Source organism: Schistocerca cancellata, chromosome 1, assembly GCF_023864275.1.
Source record: "Schistocerca cancellata isolate TAMUIC-IGC-003103 chromosome 1, iqSchCanc2.1, whole genome shotgun sequence".
Taxonomy (NCBI): domain Eukaryota; kingdom Metazoa; phylum Arthropoda; class Insecta; order Orthoptera; family Acrididae; genus Schistocerca; species Schistocerca cancellata.
Window position 1 is genome coordinate 1,160,393,327 of NC_064626.1, and position 23,002 is coordinate 1,160,416,328.

Sequence of the window (23,002 nt, forward strand, 5' to 3'; positions counted from 1 at the left end):
TGTTTTTGGAGATATTAGATCTCTCACTCTAGATTTGGAATGAGTCATTGGCCATGCAAATGTTAGTATAATTATGTAGAACTGAATAAAAATAAAATTACAAACGTATGGAGTTGACACTGTGATCATGAGCAGAGGACAGTTGAAAAACATGGCTGCACACTATAAAAGTGGTTACTGTTGATCAATGAAAGATGAGAAAATGCTGACATTGTAGGTGGTGCAAGAACAATACCACTATGTAAAGGTGGGTTTAAGTTCAAAAACATCAGATTAATTCATACACCTTAGAGCTTGAATCATTGCACAATTACTTGATGTAACGAGATTCCACAAGAAAGAAGATTTATTTATTCCCCCCCCCCCCCCCATCTATGAAATACATTGTGATGCAAAACTCTGGCATACAGAATGAAGGTTAACATCCAAACCTGCAATTTACCAATTATTTTACAGCTGCAAAGTGCGTCTGCTGATATTTTTTAAAAATATCATAAATTCGATATATCAATATTTTAAAAAAATATCATTATCGCTCTTGATATATTGGGGGGGGGGGGGGGGATATCGATATATCGACGTACTGGCTGCACATTATAAACATACTGCTGGTTTTATAGCTGTATAGTTAAGTATTAATTTATTATTAGATATAATGTACATCAATAAGCTAGCAGTCAGCTTATCCCCCTTAGATCAAGAATTGAACAGAAAAAGATGCACAATCGCCCTTAGCGATAACCAGTTTGCTGACGATGGTAAATGCAGGTTAGTGGCACAGTACAAGGTGTCCAATGAGTCCTTCATTTGGTTTTGTCACTTATTGGATTTGTCTGTAACACTTCATGTCAACTTCCCTGTTTCTCATTTCTGTGAACACCAGTGATCTAGCAGTTGTCAAAATTGCATGGTTGAGCTAAATGTTGCAGTTTCTGTCAGTAGCGCTAATTACATCAGCATTTCCCCTCACGCATCTCTGCCCATCGCAGTGACCAATCTTGTCATTCAGATTTTTGTTCATCATTTTCAGCAACTGTTTTCAAAGTATGCCGATGTGTAGAAATAGCACATTAGTTGCATTGAAAACTGATCTTCAGTGCAACTGAAGTGCTATTTCTTCACAGCAGAAATCTTGTTGTTCCATTCGCACCATCTCACCCTCCCCCCTGTACAGCCGGACTACTATTGTGCCGCACCTATACTTGCTTCACCCATTCAGAGAGAAAGATTGGACATTATGAAAGCTCAACAAGTAGTAAGACACCTTCACACAGTGACAGAAAAATTATGTTCTACTACAATTTCAAAAGAACAACTTCAAATATTTACCAAAAACTGTAAAATAAAACTATTGGCACTCGGTATTGCCATTTTGATAGTGATAATCAGGAGAAAAAATATCACCGATATCTATTTTATCAACAGCCTTAAGCCAAAGCATATACCCCCAGAGGATAACAGATGTGAATAAGTTAGATTCTTCAAAAAGCAAGATCTTTTACCTGTTAAAAGTGGGGAGGAAAGGGAGTCAATGAGCAAAGAAGCATACAATCGTGTGAATAAAGGATGCAACAAAGATGGCTCCATCTCCCTCCAGAACAGCCTCCTGAGTCTACATCTAGTGGCCCTATCCTGTCCCCACCACTTTCCTGCACGCTCTCACAGGTAGCATATCTCCTCCTCCCCCCCCCCCCTCTCACCTCAGCCCTGCCCTGCCATCCCTCCCTCTCCCCACCCCATGCCACCTCCGTGCTCCCACCACCCACCCCAGATTGCTGCTAGGGTTCCACAAGTTCTTGAAATCGGAATTTCAAATGCATCAGGGAAACTGGGAGGGGGGCACTGGAAAAATCTCGTTTTTTGTCTCAGTAGATGAAATGGTTTGTTTACTGAAATATCATGCATCGTCACTGGCCGGACACAGCTGAGTACATGTGCCGCTTCCCTACTCCCTCATATCTGCTGCTTCTCCCCTTCTTACTGCTCCTTTCTAATTGCAGTCAGTGCTGCCACCACTTCTTGCCCCCCTAACCTAACAGCTGCTAGCGAGAGGCAGGGAGATGTGAGGAGTGGTTTGTTTGGATCTGATTCTCAGGAATTGTAGACGCAGTGGCCTGAGACAGCAGTCAAGTGTGCACGAGTTGTTTATGAGTGAATGTGTGTGTTCTCTTCTGACAAAGGCTGTGGCCAAAAATTTAGTTGAGAGTGTGATTGTCTTTTCTATGTGCCTGTCTGTGGCTCAGCAACCATCTTTACTTGGAGTTCCCTATTTTCATTATTATTGATTCTTAGAGTATTTTCACAAGTTATCTGTTGCACAAATTAATCACCACAGTCTCACTTCATCAACATGGTGTGTGTGATGTGAATAACTGGCCACCCAAGAGGACTTCCATGACGGGCCAAAACAGCAGGCCATTTCTGTGGGTATCTCTAATGGATCGGGCCTACCGATCTGAACGTGATCGTTTCCAACTAATGTGCAGGCCCTGCCCATTTATCCAGTTTCATCAATCTGCCCGCAGACTGGGTCTGTTTGTGTGTGGCATAATGTGGTGGATTTTCGTGGTTTATCCGTGGGCCCAGGACTGTGGTGCATCTTGGCAGGCCAGAGGCCACAGGCAAAGGAATTCAGGAATTGTGATTGTCTCACCACAAGTATGCGTACAGTGCAGCATATTATAGATGTTTTATTCATTCTAGTACATTTTTTCACTTTGAAAGTAGATTATATATTAGAAAGTATGGACGATAAGAAGAAGACGAAGAAAGCTGTGGCAGTCACTGGCAATTTGTACGCTGTGTAATCGTGTATTTCTTGAAAGGAAAATCGCACAATACCTGTAAAATAATAAACGTAACACAGTAAGTAATAGCCAACGATAACAAACATAGCAGAACCAAAATTTTTTAGTGGTCACATATTGTGTTGGTTTACACAACTCTCCCCCACCTTATACATTTCTTTCGAGAGGCCTACTTTTTTCTGAGATTATTTCTGAAATCAGTGAAGGTATTTTAAATCTGTGTTGCAGCAACAAGGAAATGCATATTTTAGTCATCAGATGTGTTTTGTTTCATTTAAATAAAACATCAGTGGTCTTAATGAAACATCTATACCATTTGGCTTGCTTTCATCAAAAAAGCAGTTCATTACAAAAGATGGTGATGTTAGTACTGAAGATTTTTGCTCACATGTTTAGAAATACAGAAGTTCTTACATTTTTTGTCAACTTATGTCTTTACTTACCTTTGATATCTCAGAAATTGTCAGGAAAAATGCCGAAACTTGTCTGGAAATTAGGGAATTTAATTTGGGATAATTTCGGGCAACACTAGCTACTTATGTCGGACACAGTCCACAGTTGGGCCACACCGGCTGGAGACCATAGCTCTGTGTGTGTGTGTGTGTGTGTGTGTGTGTGTGTGTGTGTGTGTGTGTGTGTGTCTGAGTCTGAGAGAGTAATTTTTTTTGTGTCTGAGAGTTACTGGTCTTTCCATAGTACCTGTCTGCAACTCTGTGCCTCCTCTATGTGGTGAGTAGCAATCTATGTACCCTTTTCATATTGTTGGTTAGTTGTGAAACATCTCTCATAAATGTAGATAATCCAATGTAAAATAAAAAAGTCATTTTGTTTGTGGGAGTATTATAATTTGATACCTGTATTTTGTGAACACTTCATTAAATTTAAAGTTGCTTAATCACAATGATCACACAGTTTGTGATTTTGCTGCATGGCATGGTCTTTGAGTTATGGATCCATCCGAGAGGCATCGTATTTAATGGACTCCGTGAGCCTCAGTTGTCCATAGTGCTGGATGCCACTGGGCATGAAAGTGTGTCGGGACTTCAGAAAATACATTATGCATGTTGTCCGCCGTGAAGACCACAGCGGAACAAGAGTGCATTGTCAGAAGACAGTACATGTTCTGGGTTTGCTGCAAAGAGAATTCTGTGTAATTCTTGTGGTCAAAAGTCTAAATAGCACAGAGATTCACCATAAAATTCTTGCGTTACATGAATCAAAGGCAGTGTCACATCCAACCGTAGTTAAATGGCACCAACAATTTTACCAAGACCACACAGACATGGATGATTGGGAAGAAAGGCCATTGACATCAACCACAGATGACAATGTACAGTTGGTCTTTTTGGCAAGTTGAAAGATTATCTGTGGGAAAGATCTTTGGCGATGAGGATGTCACAAAGTGGTTCTTGAATGGCTTAGTGACTAAGGAGCTGATTTCCATGGTTTAGGAATTGAACGATTGACAGAATGTAACGACTGTTGTTGAGAGACATAGTGTCTGTTGAAAAGTAGTGTCATGTATCTGTTACTTTGAGGTGTAGTGCTGCAAGTTACTTGGCCTGCCACAGTAATGTTGCTGCACTAGTGTCAGTCCTAGTTGAGGGAAAGGGAAATTTTATCAAAATTCAATGCAGATGCAGTTGGGCAATGATATCTGGGGCCGCTGATAGTGTGTTAAGTCGACAGCCATCAGGCGAGGCAAGGTAAACATGGCACTCACAGGTGCGGAGCAGCAAGAGCGGTATTGCACGCACGATTTGCTTTTAGTTAAGCAACAACGAGGCAGGAAACTGCAGTGTTGCTTGAATTTATTGCAATGTATGAGGCGGGGCACTAGGCCAGAGCCAGGAGGGCAATTTGTAAGTGGCTGACAGGTGGGAATTTATCCCTGCCATAGTTTCTGTCTCTCCCTGACACTACGTCAGAAGTGAGGGAGAAACCAATGTAAGTAGACAGGCAATTTTAGCTTGAGATAGAGAGAGTGCTAGGTCAGTTGAGCGTCAGGATGAACCTGTGCTGGTCTACACTTATAGGGGCCAGTCTGGCAACAATGTTGTAACCATTCTACATAAACTTGTACTTTCTGTGTACTTGTTTGGGCTATATTCCACCTGCGGGAACAGAATGGCAGCCTGGAACTTGGAGATCACACGGTCTGCCTGAAAGAGAGCAGTGGCAGTGGGTCCAGGAGGGGCTCGGTTCCACTCCAGTCTAAGGGCCATGTTCGCTTCCCACCTGGCGTACCGGGGTCCGGGCAAGGCGTACTGTGCGGATGGCGCTGCAGCAGTGCCAGGGATGGCGGGCAGGTGTTGTCATCCGGCAAGCACCGCCAGCGGCAAGTTGCACCGCTTCCAGGAGGACGCGGGTTCGAGTCCAGTCCTGTCCTGGGAGCAGTGGCGGCCCAAGGGCCACGGGTGACCACTACATCCACCTTTGTCTCGTGGTCAGACAGAGCAGGCCAAACGGGGCGGAGGGCGGTGAGGACCAGGGGAGACTGATACAGTCTTCGGAATCGCGGGCGGCGTCCGGCGGGCGTGCAGCCGACTTTCAGCTGAGTGGGCTTGATGGCAGCAGCAGCAGCAGCAGCAGCAGTGTCCGCATACCAGGAGTTGCTGAGCTGGCTGAACTCGCGGGACAGTGCTGCAGGCAGCACGCCGACACTACGCTGCATCAATCGAATACTGTAAATTAGCTGAATAAAGAAATGCTACCAAATACTGCTGTATCACTCTGCACTGCCCTTTGACACTCTTGAACTTGCTCAGCCGCCTGACGAAATACGGTGCAGTGGGTCCCAGCTTCAGCTTGGTCATCTGGAGTCCCGGGTCGACCCCCCGAACCTGCAACAGTAGTGCCGGTTACAACGCTGGTACCGGATTTGCACTCCCACATCTTATGTTGAGCAAGTAGCGTTAAGGTGTGCCTGTGTAGAGGGGTAGTTGTGGTGTTTGGTTGCGTTTGTAACGTGTGGTCGTGCACTTCTTGTTACGTCTTGTCATTCAGGTGGTGTTCGTCCATACCAGTATAGGGAAGAAAGCAGGACTATTCACCTGCACACGAGCATGATATGGAGGGGTGAGTGACGTTTGATTTATGGTTTATGTGTCATTCTTTTGTTAATTAGGATGCATTTTTTAGAGATGGCTTTTGTAAGGCAGGAGGAGCCTGTAGATTTATCTGGATTCAGGGGAAATGGAGGACATAACAGCGCCTAAGCGACGTAATTTTTGTAACCTGTCAGGTCACAGACTACTGTGTACACAGTGGGTGATAAAGAATTGTTTTATTTGTAAGAGATTTGATCATTTGGTGCGCAATTGTTCAGAATGTAGATGGGCAATGATTCGCCGCAAGAACTAAGTTTAATTAGTTGCAGAGTGAAATTAATGGCAATAGTAGAGCTATAAGCAAGAATGGTGGAAACACGTCGAGTGGCAGAGGCTGCGGCAGTGACTACAGCGGAAGCTGTAGCAGCTCTAACGAAGCAAATTTGGGTATTGTCAGAGGCGAGGATAAGTGACAAAGAAAAATATGAAGAATTAGCAGGTAGATTTGAGGCATTGCGAGCAGGGGAAGGGATGTCGGGTGAAAGTAAATTACATGTCATAGACCGTTTGACCTGGCAATCGTGACATTGATTAACCTCTTTTCTGGTAAAACAACAGATGATGTGTCGGTATTCCTTAATGACATTATCACAGTGACAGGCCAACGGGTGGTCGGATGTTGTAATATTGAGAGTGGCGAAGCTACGCTTGATAGGGAATGCCAAGTTGTACATATTGTACCATAAAACGTTGAACAATGTGGGGACGTTCTCAGAGTTTGAGGCTGGGTTACGCCAGAGGTACCAAAAATAGAATAGTACCAGGGTTTTTCGTGGAAATTGTTAGTTACGAGGAGAAATGAGACTGTGGAGCTTTCTCAGACTGGATTCGAAAACTGAATGCACAAACATTCGAACTGTCACAGAATGGGGAGGCTTGTTGTTACAAGAGGCCGAGAACAAGGTGTTAGATGTGTTTTTGCGGGGAGTACCGCTGTAGATGTCACGTCGGGTGAGAATGGAGAATCCCAGTGATCTTGCGGCGGCTCTAAGGATTACCACATACTTAGAGGAGATAGATTATGCTCCCCCCTTTGCTTCGTTGCATAGAGTCCTGGCAGCGGAAATTGTTTTGATTGTGGCCAGGTAAGGCACGTTAGGAGGCAATGTCAGCGTCAGTTGCGGTGTTACTCATGTGGGAAAATGGGTCACCGAGCAGTGAACTGCAGGAGTAAAAGGGGGGGACCTCGGCGGCAGCAGACGTTAAACGAGAACGGGATTGCTTCAACCGTCGGAGAGCAGTCCCAGTGAAATTAGGTATGCGCTTGTAGGTGCACAGATGGAATGCTGCTTATTAGGCTTGGTGAACTGAAGGGTACAAAGGTTTCTGGTTGACACGGGGCACACGTGTCTTATTATTCTAGACCTGGTTAGCAGGAGAAGGCTTGAGCCACCACGTTATAGGTTACGTGGGGTGGGAGATAATAAAGTGGAGTCATTGGTTACGACGGTACATCAATTTGTGATCACAGGATCTAAGTTTAGTGAGCAGGTAGAGGTGTTACCATGTGTAGGTGAGGGATATTCGATGATTCTCGGACTGGAATTCCTTGACAAACATTATGCGAAGATAGATCTTTTGCAACAAATAGTGGAAATCGGTGGAACAATGTTTCGCATGGGGGAAACTGTTGCAAATGGACGAATGTCGCAAGGTGCACTTAACATGAAGGTGACGCCAGCTAAACTGCGAACGGGTTCATTAAAGGTCGATCAGCAGGATAACATACCGTACTGGCAGGTATAGGGAAGTTAGTTGGGTTTCGATAAAAACGGGCTTACCAAAGGAGACGTTGTACATGGTGGAGTCACTCTCGAGTAAGGAGGAGTTGAATAATGCGCACTGTTTTGTGTGGAGGAGTTTAGCTCACACAAGTTATGTGGAAGGAGTTACAGAGTTCCTGTAAGTGTAGATAACTTCGGCAGAGCGGATTTTAGCTTGTCAAAAGGGTTGTTATTGGCCATGTCGGTTTTTGCTGAAGATGACCTCGATAGGGAGGATTTAGAGGCGAGCCATAAGCAAAACCTCGATGCAGTATAATTAAGGGCAAAATTACAGCATTTGCAGGGAGATGACAGGTTCGTGTTGGAGGAATTGTTATTGACATTTAGCGACCTATTTGGAACGGAGGGTAGGTATGTTACCAGCAACACCGATTACGAAGCATCACATACCAACGGACGATAATACACCAGTGTTTAGGAAACCATATAGGATAGCACGTCATATGCAACCGCTACTAGAGGAGTTTATAGAACAACTACTTCGGGATGGAATCATAGAGCATAGTGATAGTCCATATTCAAGCTATGTAGTTCTCGTACCTAAGAAGTCGGTGGATGGTACAAGGAAATATAGGTTTTGTTGTGATTTTAGGTTTCTGAATGCGAAAACCATTTCAGGCGCATATCCGATTCCGAATATCACGGACACATTGGACAATCTGGAACAATGTAAGTATTTTCTGACGATGGATTTGTGGAGTGGATACCACCAGTTAGAAGTCGCGCCAGAGGATAGGACAAAGACAGCTTTTACTGTTCCTGGGTATATATATATACGTATGGCGTTTGGGTTGAAGAATGCACCGGCAACTTCTCAGCGATTATTAGAGGGGTTTTTAAGGGGGCTGCAACCAAAGACATGTATGGTTTATCTAGATGACATCATAGTATTTTCGAAGGATATACCAGAACATGTATCCCATTTAAGAGATGTCTAGAAGATTGCGGTCAGCACGGTTAACATTAAGTTTAGAAAAATGTAAATTTGCGCAGACACATGTCAAATATTTAGGTCATGTAATCAGTGAACAAGGGGTTCAAACCAATCCTCTGTTAACAGAAGTAGTTCAAAATTTTCCGACACCATTTACAACAAAGCAGTTACAATCATATATTGGGTTATGTTCATATTATCGTAAATTTGTAAAAGATTTTGCTAAAATAGTCAAGCCGTTAACAAAGCTTTTAAAGAAAGGGGTTAAATTTCAATGGACAGAGGAATGTCAGGAAGCTTTCAATGAATTAAAGATGAGATTAGTTTCTGGTCCGGTGTTGGTGTCTGGATTTTGAAGACTTCGTCTTCATTAATTAAAACTTCCGGGCTGAATTGCTGTGGTCCATATATAAAACTACTACTCCTTCCTGACGTTTCGTTGCCTACTGCAGGCAACATCATCTGAGGTGAATCGGCGACTGGCTGCTAGGTGCTGGAGGTCCTGCTTATATAGAGCGCTTAGATGGTGCCACCACTCATCACGTGCTTTCGACTTTAAAACTATCTCTGGCTAGTGCCATCTCTCTCGATTACAGGTAATAGATTGTCACTTCGTTGGTGCAAAGTCGACCGCCATATCTTGTCTAGTTTTAATCCCTCTACCAAAGAGTTTGAGAGAGGGAGTCTCAAAGCAGGCCTATGATCATGTGCTCTCTGGGCATGGTGGTTGTCGAGCAACGGGAAGAAGGGTAGCAGAATGATTTTGGTGGCGCACTCAGATAAGAGATGTGGAACAATACATAGCAAATTGTGTGCCGTGTGCGCAGCGAGCGGATGTGACACGCGCAAGAATTCCATTGCAACAATTACCAGAGGCTTCAAAGCCATTCGAGTTTATTGGGCTAGAAATTTGCAGGCCAAACAACAAGGCAGGGAATCGTTACGTTTTAACTACAATTGATCACTTTTCGCGGTTTCTAGCCATGGTCGCAATACCAGACAAGTGCGATTGCACAAGCTTTAGTCAATAACTGGTTATTGAAGTTTAGGGTGGCTGATACTGTAATTACGGATCAAGGAATGAACATCATGTCCAAATTAATGTCACAGTTGTGTCGTTTATTGAGAATTAAAAAATTACAGACCAGCCCATTTCATGCGCAGGCGGCGAACGGGAGAACGGAGCGAGTACATAGGACAGTTTCGAAAATGCTAAGTTATCCCATGATAACTGGGAAACTTCCATTCATCGTATCAAGCTATAATAATAAAATACATTTGGGGGTCGGAATGTCACCGTTCGAGGTGGTCTATGGAAGAAAGATGCCATCGCCATTTGACATTCTACGTCCGAAATTGGGAGCTAAAGGTGACGCAGTGAGGGAATTTGCACGGACAATATGGGAAGTCTGGAAGAGGGTACAGAAGGCCAATACGAAATCGCTAGAGAGGCGGAAAGAACCGAAAAAGCAATTGGGACCTTTACCACTGTACAGGGTAGGTCAATGGGTACTGATCAGGAATCCATATACACCTAAGGGAAAGACGAAAAATTCTTGACGAAGTACCACGGACCATACCAGGTCGTGGAGATGACTTCGCCTGTGAATGTTAAAGTGCAGCTGCCAACAAAAACATCCATTATCCACGTGAGTAGAATAAAGCCTTTTAAAGTAATGGTGGACGGATTAACTCAATTACAAGGAAGTGACCCGATTGCAGAGGTTAGGCAAAGCAAGCGGAAGGAGGAGGTCTCGGGGGAAGGACAACAGCGGACGCACAACATTCTGTATGCGTTACGGTCACGGAGGTAGTAAATTATTGTATGTGTCATATTGTATGGCATGTTTACATTTTGTGTTTTTGTATCAAAGGATAAGTTTTGTGTGTGTGTGTGTGTGTGTGTGTGTGTGTGTGTGTGTGTTTCTCTCTTTTTCTCGCCTTTTGTGGGTCCAATAATAGTTGCGTTTTTCTTGTTTTAGTTTTGTCATTGTATGGGGAGACTCTTTTTTTCTCAGTGAATTCGATTGGGACAGAGTGAATTATCGGGAATTGGGAATTTTTGAGGATGCCGTACGATGTTGTAGTAACTTGTAGTGGAAGGGGGTGGACTAGGCATATTTTACTCCTTTTCTTCCCAGGGACGAGTGCTGATTTGCCCTAATCGACCAGTTTTTTTTCGGCTAGTAGTACATGCGAAGTTGGATTGTTCCTGGGTATTACGAATGGCTCAGATTATGAGAAAGAGGTGTTATCGACACATTCCTACTTTCAGAAGGTAGGGAGGCATTGGTTACATTCGGTATTTATGCCGATATGGGTGATGGTCACTTGTTATACCAATCAGAGAGCGGATAAAATAAGGAGGTTGCAACTGCGGGAGACGGGAATAATTATAAATCGTACAGTTTGTGAGATTGTGGGGGAGGATTTCCATCTTCCATCATCACGTACAGGTGAAACAGAGTTAACTTTGTCACAGGGAATGTTGTTTTATCCGGAAGGGGTTCTGGAGATATAACCAGTGCAGAATGTGACATGTGTGAACTCCACGTTAAACCCAGAGTTTTTGGAAACGTTGCATTCCTTTATTAATGCACAGGAAGGATCTATCACGGTTAATAAACTATTGGAACACGTTCGAATGTTCCAACAGCATCAGAGCAACAGGGTAACGATAGTGAGCATTTCAGCCACAGGGTTTACCGTTTTTCTATTTTTCTTGAGTATAGCTTTGCGGAGAATGTGGAAACGTGCACCAGTGGAGGAGGTGCCAACACATCAGTTGCCTTCGGCATGGGTAACCAGTGTATAGTTGTAGAGTTTACAGGGTGTATACGACCCGGGAAATCCGGGAGTTTTTTCATCCGGGAGAATTTTTTTATTATTTTGGCTTTCAGTTAAATTTTTGTAATTTTGGCTGGTAAGAATTGATTCTCTAGCAAAGAATGTCACTGTATCCTGCTACTGGAGAATGATACTGCAGCAATGAAATATAAACAGGAAGGGAAAAAATAAAACTTTAGTGGCAAAGGAGATGCGCCATTTACAACAAAACCCCGTGCACGCACGCACACCAAAAATATGCCAAAGGCCTTATAGGGCTAAGAGTATGCAATATTTAATAACAATAAACTGTTTTCTGTGAGCGTGACGTCACAACTGTTTACATTAGCCAGCGGGCTTACTCGCATGAGCTGTTGACTCACGTATGAGCAGTACCTTCTCCCGCTTCCTGCTACTTGAAGGTTGGCTGTTAGTTGTATCGTCTGTAAGCAGCAAGCAGCCAGATGCTAACGAGAAAAATTTTTCTCGCGCGGCCTACCTGCCAGGTTCTCGCATGCACAGAGTTGTCGTGGGGAGGGGGTTAGTGGCCACGTGACCCGTGTTTGCGTTAAGTGATTTCGCTGTTTCCTCTTCGTTCACAGCTCCCACGTCAAATGAAAACAAAACGGATTTCTGCGACTGGGACCTGTCAAGTGAATTATAATACATTCACGTAATTATGGAGGGCAAAAATATATTATTAGTTTCAGTTTTCTGATTTGATTTGATTTCCAAATTATTAGCAGTCAAGTTCTCATCGCCTTGCAGAGCGCCGAAGTTATTTTTGTCAGTTTGCTAAAGAAATTTGGCTTTATTAATCTTTCCACTGAGGCAATCAATTTATTTGAAATGAAGTGCTTCGTTCCACAGTACTGGCTAGTTCCAATTGTTCGCAAAATTTCAAGTGCATATATGTTAGAGAGGACGTCAAACACGATAATTTAAAGTTCACTAACCAGCTAGGGGAAGAGCAAAACTTCAAAATTTCTGCTACACAACTGACAAATTTAAATATAATTGTTATTTGCATATATAGAAGCCCAGATGGAAACGTAACTACTTTCATTGAAAATCCTGAGAAGGCACTTAACAGTATAAAAATAGTTAGTAAAACAACCATCATATGTGGTGACTTTAATATAGATTTCAACAAGAACTCAAAAGACAGATCAAACCTTGAGGTCTTATTAAAAACCTACAATATACATACAACTATCAAATCCCCCACCAGTCACCAAATCGTCAAGCAGTGCTATAGATCAAATACTAATAAATACAGATAAATATTTCTACAAATCTGGAAATATGAATACAGGTTTCAGTGATCATTATGCACAGTTTATTGAATTCCCGATACTGCAGGAAATACTGAACAACAAATGATAAGAAAAGGTAGAAATTTTAGCAAGCACAACCCAGAACACTTCAGGCACTTACTAAAAAAAGAAACATGGAATGATATAGACAACTATGAGGACACATGTAAAAATTTTGACATGTTCATGGAAATATTCTCCCATTATTTCAATATTTCTTTTCCAGTTAAAAACCAAACATTAAAAACTAGAAAAAGAAATGTTACATGGCTGACAAAAGGCATTAAAATATCATGTGCTGAAAAGAGAAGACTTAATGAAGTCTCAAAAACACAAAATGTTACAGAAGAATTTCTGGTGTATTTCAAGAATTACAAGAGAGTGCTTCACAAAGTCATAAAAGAAGCTAAAAAAACAACAACTGATCACCATATAAAAATGGCCAGGAACAAAATGAAAGCCATGTGGAAGATAGTCATAGAACAAGTAGGAAATGAGACCTCCCAAAATGTAAATCTCCAGGTAATCCAAGATGGCAAAAAAATTACAAATCCAGAAGAAGTAGCCTATGCTTTTAATACATACTTTGCAAATATTAGTGAAAAATTACTCTCTGACATAAAATATTCAAATAAAAATCCTGCTACAACATCATCAAATCAAAATAGAAACTGCAACTCACTATTTCTTACTCCAACCAACCCTAAGGAAATTATACTATCAATTAGAGAGTTAAAAACAAAATTTTCAACAGGTGTGGATGAGATTCCAGATTATGTCCTTAAAAATGTGGGTGACCTCATTGTAATACCATTAGCCCACATTTTCAACAGTTCATTAACAAATGGAGTCTTTCCTTCCTGCTTAAAGACAGTGAAACTGAAACCACTGTTCAAAAAGGGTAAGAAAGAAGACATAGCCAATTATAGACCTATTGCCTTGCTATCTACATTTTTGAAAATACTAGAAAATTTTTTTCATAAGAGGTTGCTAGATTTTCTAGAAAAGTGCAAAATATTATCCATAACCCAACATGGCTTCCGGAAAGGCCGATCAACAGAAACAGCAATATATGAATTTCTGGGTGAAGTACTCGAAAAAATTGATAGTGGACAAAAAGTAACTGGCATATGCCTTGATCTGTCTAAGGCTTTCAACATCATAGACCACATCCCATTGCTGCAGAAGCTTGAAAGAATTGGTTTCAGAGGTATGCCTAACAACTGGCTTAGATCATATCTTACTGACCGCAAGCAAGTAGTAGAAATACATTTTCACAAAGAAAATAAATCAACAAGATACTATTCTGATTATGAAGCAGTAAAATATGGAGTACCGCAGGGCTCGGTACTGGGCCCCATCCTATTTTTGATATATATAAATGACCTAACATCAACCAACCAGTACCATAGCACTATCCACAGTTTGCAGATGACACAAGCATATTAGTCAGTGGGAAGACTGCAGAGATACTTCAGACAAGACTGTCTGAGGCATTAACAAATGTTGTAAACTGGTTCAACCAAAACAAACTAATAATAAATACCGTATTTACTCGAATCTAAGCCGCACTCGAATCTAAGCCGCACCTGGAAAATGAGACTCGAAATCAAGGAAAAAAAAATTTCCCGAATCTAAGCCGCACCTGAAATTTGAGACTCGAAATTCAAGGGGAGAGAAAAGTTTTAGGCCGCACCTCCAGATCGAAACAAAGTTGGTCCATTGTAATATGAGACACAATTTAGGTCGAATGAATGACGACACAGCTGCAGTAGTTTAGTTCGAGTCGTAAGCTTAGCAGTTAAGCTTTACCAGGTAGCCATTGTTATGCGTCAGGCGCTCCGTCCGTATTTATACGGGTGCTCTTCCTTTTTCACGTGCTTCATCTGGTTTGATTTGATTGCTTATTTTTCTTTGATCTGATAAGTGCCGTTCTCTTTGTTATAGGTGTTAACGTCACTCTAGGCTGAAAATGCATTACTGTACTGTGTCATGCATTGTTTGTCTCATTCTGATAACGAGTGTTTCGGTCTGTCGCCACTCGCGGCATGGCTTGCTTTTGTGCGCGCTACCGCCGCTTACAATGAGAAGAAAAAGAGAGAGAGAGAGAGAGAGAGAGAGAGAGAGAGAGAGAGAGAGAGAGAGAGTAGTCTTATTAGCGAAACAATGGCAAGAGACTGCTATTTGTTGTTACTCACACTGCTGCTTTCTTTGATAATGATCAACAAGAACCCAGTAATAGACTGTGTATGATAGAAGATAGTCTGAACGAGAGTTTAGGGAAAAATTTTCTCCGTTTGAAAATCTTTGCAGACGCCTCTTCAGTACATTACATTCTGCACAGAAATTAGAGTCATCTTAGATTTAAAAATCTAGTCAATTGCCGTGCTTCATTTCTGACTGTATCACTATTAGGCATAAGAATAATACGAATATAAACATGACACGATACGTATATTCTTCCGTGTTTGCTGTTGTCTCCCTCTAGTTTCGTAGTTTATTACGCAGACAGGATTTAAATGAGATAGCAGCAAACACGAAACAATACATGGCAAAATGTGTATATTCGTATTATTCTTATGGTGAAGAGAATACTGCATGTGATTGACAATTCATAAAAGTTCCTATTAGCAACCATCTCTTCTCACAGGTTGGAAAAAATTCAGAACGTAGAGTTGGCCATATTGACAAACACCCCGAATAGTCTTGCCAGTCAGATTTTCGTAGTAAATTGAAATGCTGCTACATTCAAAGATGAACAATACGGAATTTGTATTTACTTCGTTGGATAATGTATGAAAATGCAGTGGTCGAAACTTGAGGCGGAGAAAAAAGCTCGCCTTCCACCTTTTCTTTAAATTTATTTACTGACGCAGAGGTTTTGACGCTAGTATTTATCTTTGTGCCTGCAAAGCATGCCTATGTAGCGCTACATATATTCGACGGCAGAAGTTAGTTGTGGCGGCACCTACCAACATTTTTCAGAACTTCTGCTTACTTTGCACTAGATTCTAAGCCACAGGCGGTTTTTTGGATTACAAAAACCGGAAAAAAAGTGCGGCTTAGATTCGAGTAAATATGGTAAAAGTAAAACAGTAGCATTAAATTTTCGTAATGTCAAGAGAAACACTGAACAGGATATAAGAATTCAGATGTCAGACACAGATATTGCAAGTGTGCCTAATACAAAATTTCTGGGGGTCTGGCTACAGGATAATCTTAGATGGGAAACTCACAGTGACAACATATTAAAGAAGCTAAGTACCATGTGTTATTTAATGAGAGTGCTAAAAAACTGCTGTCATAAGGACTGTCTAATGACAGTTTACTATTCTAATATACATTCTGTCCTAAAATATGGGATCACTTTCTGGGGTAACTCGCCATCCTGCCTAAAACTCTTCAGGATGCAAAAAAGAATAGTGAGAATCATGGCTGGAATAAAAAGGAACAAACCATGTAGACCATTATTTAAAAGGATGGGGATTCTTCCCCTTCCATGTATTTTCCTATTTGAAAGTGCAATGTTTATAAACAAATATACAATAACAAATCCTAGTATCCTCCCCAAAAATGAAAATGTTCATCATCATAATACAAGACAGAAAACTGACTTTCATGTACTCCATACAAAAACCAGTTTGTGCCAAAAAGGAATATTACACTATGGAAAAATTATCTACAATAAATTGCCAAGAGAAATTAAAGTAAAGACTGATGTAAAAAGTTTTAAAGCAGCATTAAAAGAATATCTGTTGACACATTGCTTTTATAGCATGGAAGAGTTCCTCCAAAATCCTCGAGAGTCTAAGTGATGATTATGCAAATACTGTAACCATTAATACTGGCCTATAAATACATTCTGATGTAATTCTCAAGTTTCTAATGGGGTTCAAGTATAAGTTGTATACTGACTTGCCCAGTATATGAAGTAAAATTCTGTGAATGTTATTCTCTAGTGTACATGTCAATTCATAGTGTAGAAGAGTTCCTCAAAAATCCTTAGAACTTAAGTAAGGATCATGCAAATACTGTAATCGTTAATATTGGCTTATACATGTATTCAGTTGTAAACTTCAAGTTTCTAATGTGGTTTAATTATAACTTACACATTGACTAGCCCAGTATATGAAGTGCTGCAAAATTTTGTGAACATAATTTTCTAGTTTCTAAAGTGTTTTAATTGTAAGATATACTTTGACCTGTCCAATATCTGATGTGCTGTACTGTACATGTACTGGACCAATAAATACAATACATCTCCTGCCATGTGTGGCATTATGCCACAATAAAGAATCAAATATGAGATAGTGCAGTATTGGTACTCCAAGAAAATTTACATTCCAAAAACCACACTGAAAAGCTTGATATCAGATGGGACCTACTTCATTGTGAATCTGGAAAAAACCAATGTGCACTTAGAGCCGAATTATGCATTTTAGTCTGGTTTACGAAATTCTGATGCTTTTGGAGTATCCTCTGATGTCCTGTTCCTTTTATGGCATAATATAAGCTCTCTTAGTGCTTTGTACATACGAACATGTGGGCTTCCTACACCACTGCAGCTGCGCACGCGCAATAATGCCTGTTTTCTAGCGCTCTCTGGCAACTGCTAAATCGAGTCTATTTCTAACAGTCTCAGGATAGTATTGCGAACGGTGTTTCGAAAAGTGTTACTTTCAAAGTAAATTTATTTTTACGGAAGATGAATTATGTTACGTGTCAGAAAGTGGGATGAATTTCTTGAATCAAAGAGCGTTTAAAACTGAACACTTTGAGGGCCAGCCACTTAACAAGAATTTCAAGCCCAGAAGACCAAACATGTGTCATTATTTTAAATTTACTGGCACATTTGTGTGATGTATCTTAAAGTATAGGCCTAACACACGCAAAATAGAGCAATATTAGATGTGGAAGCTTAGCTTCTCTTGTACCTTATTAATCTTAGAGACGAATATTATATGTGAAAGCTTAGCTTTTCTTGTAGCTATACTATGTATATTAATGTAAACCACTGACGTTTCCTCTTTGTGTGTTCGCGCTACGTAAGAGTGATCTTTCAATTGGCTGACTATAACACGTGTCCTATGCTCTGAATATCTGCTGTCATCAGCTGGTGAGATCACGTGGCATGAGATATGACTGGCTTACTAAAGAACCCATGGACCTTGCCGTTGGTTGGGAGGCTTGCGTGCCTCAGCGATGCAGATAGCCATACCGTAGGTGCAACCACAACGGAGGGGCATCTGTTGAGAGGCCAGACAAACGCGTGGTTCCTGAAGAGGGGCAGCAGCCTTTTCAGTAGTTGCAGGGGCAACAGTCTGGATGATTGACTGATCTGGCCTTGTAACACTAACCAAAATGGCCATGCTGAGCTGGTAAAGCGAACAGTTGAAAGCAAGGGGAAACTACAGCCGTAATTTTCCCCGAGGGCATGCAGCTTTACTGTATGGTTAATGATGATGGCGTCCTCTTGGGTAAAATATTCCGGAGGTAAAATAGTCCCCCATTCGCATCTCCGGGCGGGACTACTCAAGAGGACGTCGTTATCAGGAGAAAGAAAACTGGCGTTCTACGGATCGGAGCGTGGAATGTCAGATTCCTTAATCGGGCAGGTAGGTTAGAAAATTTAAAAAGCGAAATGGATAGGTTAAAGTTAGATGTAGTGAGAATTAGTGAAGTTCGGTGGCAGGAGGAACAAGACTTTTGGTCAGGCGAATACAGGGTTATAAGTACAAAGTCAAATAGGGGTAATGCAGGAGTAGGTTTAATAATGAATAAAAAAATAGGAATGCAGGTAAGCTACAACAGACAGCATAGTGAACGCATTATTGTGGCCAAGATAGACACGAAGCCCACGCCTATACAGTAGTACAAGTTTATATGCCAACTAGCTCTGCATATGACGAAGAAATTGAAGAAATGTATGATGAAATAAAAGAAATTATTCAGATAGTGAATGGAGACGAAAATTTAATAGTCATGGGTGACTGGAATTCGAGTGTAGGAAAAGGGAGAGAAGGAAACGTAGTAGGTGAATATGGATTGGGGCTAAGAAATGAAAGAGGAAGCCGCCTGGTAGAATTTTGCACAGAGCACAACTTAATCATTGCTAACACTTGGTTCAAGAATCATAAAAGAAGGTTGTATACATGGAAGAAGCCTGGAGATACTGGCAGATTTCAGATAGATTGTATAATGGTAAGACAGAGATTTAGGAACTAGGTTATAAATTGTAAGACATTTCCAGGGGCAGATGTGGACTCTGACCACAATCTATTGGGTATGAACTGTAGATTGAAACTGAAGAAACTGCAAAAAGGTGGTAATTTAAGGAGATGGGACCTGGATAAACTGACTAAACCAGAGGTTGTACGGAGTTTCAGGGAGAGCGTAAGGGAACAAATGGCAGGAATGGGGGAAAGAAATACAGTAGAAGAAGAATGGGTAGCTTTGGGGGTTGAAGTAGTGAAGGCAGCAGAGGATCAAGTACATAAAAAGACGAGGGCTAATAGAAATCCTTGGTTAACAGAAGAAATATTGAATTTAATTGATGAAAGGAGAAAATATAAAAATGCAGTAAATGAAGCAGGCAAAAACAAATACAAATGTCTCAAAAATGAGATCAACTGCAAGTGCAAAATGGCTAAGCAGGGATGGACAGAGGACAAATGTAAGGATGTAGAGGCTTATCTTACTAGGGGTAAGATAGATACTGCAAACAGGAAAATTAAAGAGACCTTTGGAGAAAAGAGAACCACTTGTATGAATATCAAGAGCTCAGATGGAAACCCAGTTCTAAGCAAAGAAGGGAAAGCAGAAAGGTGGAAGGAGTATATAGAGGGTCTATGCAAGGGTGATGTACTTGAGGACAATATTATGGAAATGGAAGAACATGTAGATGAAGATGAAATGGGAGATATGATACTGCGTGAAGAGTTTGACAAAGCACTGAAAGACCTAAGTCGAAACAAGGCCCCGGGAGTAGACAACGTTCCATTAGAACTACTGACGGCCTTGGGAGAGCCAGTCCTGACAAAACTCTACCATCTGGTGAGCAAGATCTATGAAACAGGCGAAATTCCCTCACACTTCAAGAAGAATATAATAATTCCAATCCCCAAAGAAAGCAAGTGTTGACAGATGTGAAAATTACCGAACTATCAGTTTAATAAGTCACAGCTGCAAAATACTAACACGAATTCTTTACAGACGAATGGAAAACCTAGTAGAAGCCGACCTTGGGGAAGATCAGTTTGGATTCCACAGAAATGTTGGAACATGTGAGGCAATTCTGACCCTACGGCTAATCTTAGAAGCTAGATTAAGGAAAGGCAAACCTACGTTTCTAGCATTTGTAGAATTAGAGAAAGCTTTTGACAATGTTGACTGGAATACTCTCTTTCAAAATCTGAAGGTGGCAGGGGTAAAATATAGGGAGCAAAAGGCTATTTACAATTTGTATAGAAACCAAATGGCAATGATAAGAGTTGAGGGGCATGAAAGGGAAGCAGTGGTTGGGAAGGGAGTGAGACAGGGTTGTAGCCTCTCCCCGATGTTATTCAATCTGTATATTGAGCAAGCAGTAAAGGAAACAAAAGAAAAATTTGGAGTAGGTATTAAAATCCATGGAGAAGAACTAAAAACTTTGAGGTTCGCCGATGAAATTGTAATTCTGTCAGAGACAGCAAAGGACTTGGAAGAGCAGTTGAACGGAATGGATAGTGTCTTGAAAGGAGGATATAAGATGAACATCAACAAAAGCAAAACGAGGATAATGGAACGTAGTCGAATTAAGTCGGGTGATGTTGAGGGTACTAGATTAGGAAATGAGACACTTAAAGTAGTAAAGGAGTTTTGCTATTTGGGGAGCAAAATAACTGATGATGGTCGAAGTAGAGAGGATATAAAATGTAGACTGGCAATGGGAAGGAAAGCGTTTCTGAAGAAGAGAAATTTGTTAACATCGAGTATAGATTTAAGTGTCAGGAAGTCGTTTCTGAAAGTATTTGTATGGAGTGTAGCCATGTATGGAAGTGAAACATGGACGATAAATAGTTTGGACAAGAAGAGAATAGAAGCTTTCGAAATGAGATGCTACAGAAGAATGCTGAAGATTAGATCACATAACTAATGAGGAGGTGTTGAATAGGATTGGGGAGAAGAGAAATTTGTGGCACAACTTGACTAGAAGAAGGGATCGGTTGGTAGGACATGTTGAGGCATCAAGGGATCACCAATTTAGTATTGGAGGGCAGCGTGGAGGGTAAAAATCGTAGAGGGAGACCAAGAGATGAATACACCAAGCAGATTCAGAAGGATGTAGGTCGCAGTAGGTACTGGGAGATGAAGCAGCTTGCACAGGATAGAGTAGCATGGAGAGCTGCATCAAACCAGTCTCAGGACTGAAGACCACAACAACAACAACAACAACTAAAGAACAGCACAAACTCGATTTCAACGCTTCGGAAACTAACTTGCTGTGTTTGGTGCAGTTCGAATTTGTACTTTCGTAATACAAAAATATGCAGCGCATATGTTGCTGCAAATCAAAAGTCTTTCCAAAACTTCTCTCCCACATTCTTTTTTTTCCGGAACGTTCAACGCTAGTGTATAAAACGTTAACCATTCAAAGGAGTGAAACGTTTTACAGTTCTAAAGGAAAAAGCTTCAGAAAACCTACTGTCACTTAGCAAGGAAAAGATGTATTTTGAACCGGGGAAAAATATATTTTTTAAGTGGGATATACAGGAATAATCCGCGAAATTTTTTTTCCTTGTCCACATATACACCCTGGTTAATGTTTTGATGTTCTCGTTAGTTTTAATATGTAGAATTCAAGTTTTGTGAAGAAGGTATGTTTATGCAGCCACAGGCCACATCTGTTTTATCTCGATTTGGGACGAATCTTGTCTAAAGGAGGGAGGTGTGCTGTGCTAATGTCAGTCCTAGTTGAGGGAAAGGGAAATTTTATTAAAATACAATGAAGGCGTGGTTGGGCGATAAAATCTGAGGCCGCTGGCAGAGTGTGGTAACAGACAACAGCTGGTGGCTGACAGGTGGGACTTTATCCCTACAATAGTTTGTCTCTCTCTGACACTATGTGAGAAGCGAGGGAGAAACCAGTATAAACAGATGGGCAATTTTAGCTTGAGACAGAGTGTGTGCCACGTCAGTTGAGCGTCGGAATGGACCTGTGCTGGTCTACGTTTATAGGGGCCAGTCTGGCAGCAATGTTGTAATATTCTACATAAACTTGTACTTTGTTTCTATGTACTTGTTCAGACTATATTCCGCCTCCAGGGACACAACACATGGGCGGGACAGAATGGCAGCCTGGAACTTGGAGATCACACAGTCTACCTGAAAGAGGGCAGTGACAGCAGTCTGCAGCAGGTTCAGGAGGGGCTGAGTTCCACTCCAGTCTACGGCCACGTTCGCTTCCCACCTGGCCTGGCATACCGGGATCTGGGCAAGGCATACGCTGCGGGAGGTGCAGCAGCACTAGGGATGGTGGCGGGTGTTGCCATCCAGTAAGCACCACTAGCGGCAAGTTGCGGTATCACATCCAGGACGGTGCGGGTTCGAGTCTGGTCCTGTCCTGCGAGCAGCGGCAGCCCAAAGGCCACAGGTGACAAGTACAGCCACCTCTTGTCCCGTGGTCGGACAGAGTAGACCAAACAGGGCGGAGGGCAGCGAGGACCATGGACTGTAGCAGTCTCCAGAATCACGAGCAGCAATGCGGCGTAAGACGCGACGAATCAGCGGGCAGCAACTGGGGAGAGCGCGGCCGACTTCAAGCTGAGCAGCTTTGATGACAGCAGCAGCAGCGTCGGCATACCAGGAGTTGCTGAGCCGGCTGGACTCGCGGGACAGCGCTGCAGGCGGCATGCCGACACTACGCTGCGCTTATCGAATACTGCAAATTAGCTGAATAAAGAAATGCTACCGAATACCGCTGGATCACTGCACTGCCCCTTGATGCTCTTTAACTTGCTCGGCCTCCTGACGAAATACGGCGCCATGGGTCCTGGCTTCAGCTTGGCCATCTGAATTCCCGGGTTTGACGCATGCCCCGCAACAATGTGTAATTTACTTTTTTATTCCCTCTGAGGATGACACGGCAGTCGGACAGTCCCGGTAGGCCACTTGTGGCCTGTAGATAAATTGCATATGATATGTATTGAGAACTTGTAATTAACATAAATAACAATAATTTAACTTA